Genomic DNA, 1,537 nt, shown 5'->3' on the forward strand with positions numbered 1-1,537 from the left:
CTTGGAAAAATGAATTTAAAAGTGAACACAATTAGCAGACAATTTAATACCAGAGAAAACAAAACAAAATGTACACTAAAATATTTGAAAAAAAATTAAGAGCATTTAGGAAATATAATCTGTTTTTTCCAGTGGAAGAGTTGTCTAACTCTATTAAGATTTGCCTGTTTCTAATATGCATACTGTTTTAGTCAACATCAGAGACAGATTTCTCTTAAAATTTGATAATTTTTTCACAAACATCAATTAATATATATTTGATACTCACTAATAGTTCAATGATGTATTGCAGGGATACTTACAACTATACTTATTCATCATTATATAAGATAAATATTTTCTGTAAATATCAATATGATGTGATTATACTTTCTATCTTAAAAATAAAGAAATTCACAAAATTCACTGCCCAGTTGTGCTTTTGTTTTTTTTTTTTCAGCTTGACCACATATTAAGGAATAAAAGTTAATGCATAAAGTTAGTTCTACTGTCACTTCTCAAAACATGAATCATAGTGTTCAAAATTGTTTGTTTTGTTTGACTATCCATTGAGCCAACCAGAGAGTGTAGAATTCTTCCCCACCATTCGCAGTTTTGTTTTGTTTCTGACTCTTTAACACAATTTAAAATGCCTCAGAAGACACAGCTTTTAATCTTTTAGTACTCTTTGAATAACAGAATTCGAAAATGTAAATATTACAATACAGATGGACAGGCATACAGACCCCAAGAATAAAGTTCTTCCGATTTTGTATGTCAAAATGACAGAAGATAGGTGTTTAGATTGCATAAGGGGCTATTGAGTGTTCAGGTATAATGTGACATTGTGATATAGTGTTTGTTCTCTCTGGGAAGAACAGAGCTCTTCCTATCTTGTTCTCAGCTCTGCAGTCTGTCTACTTCACTATGTTTTTCAGCTAGGTTTAATTCTTTTAATTGATATGTTTTCCTTGCACATAAGTGAAATGTAAAGCAACAGTAATCAAAATGGTCTCCAGAAAGGATGCACCATATATATTTCTTCTTCTAAATATATATATATTCGTATATGTAGACATTGCTTTCACATCTAAGAAAAATTGAAGTCTTTATAAAATTAGTGCCTGATAGTAAAACTAAAGGCTTCTTTCAACTCTCAAAACCAGTAATACTTATTGCTTCATGTAAAACAATTATAATGATAAAAGGATTCTTACTATGAGGTTAAGAATTTTGCATGCAGTTGAGCACATCTAGTCACATGTTTACCTTTTCACCTACTTTACATTTTAGTGTCTTGATTTTTATAGATAGCACCGAGAAGAAAATGCCAAAGTATATTTAGATGACTTCACTCCCATCTCCTCCCAACCCTCTCCTTCCATCTCCTCTCCTTTTTTTTTTCTTATTTTACTATCCTTAAGGTTAATTAAAAGACTTAAAGCACCCTTCATACTAATTCATTATATAATTTTTCCCAAATGTAAAATTTCTTGGAATCATAATAGATTCTTTCATGCTTAAAATAACGTAGACTACTAGGAGCTATCTTCGACCT

This window comes from Hipposideros armiger, unplaced genomic scaffold, assembly GCF_001890085.2.
Source record: "Hipposideros armiger isolate ML-2016 unplaced genomic scaffold, ASM189008v1 scaffold_977, whole genome shotgun sequence".
NCBI classification, from domain to species: Eukaryota; Metazoa; Chordata; class Mammalia; order Chiroptera; family Hipposideridae; genus Hipposideros; species Hipposideros armiger.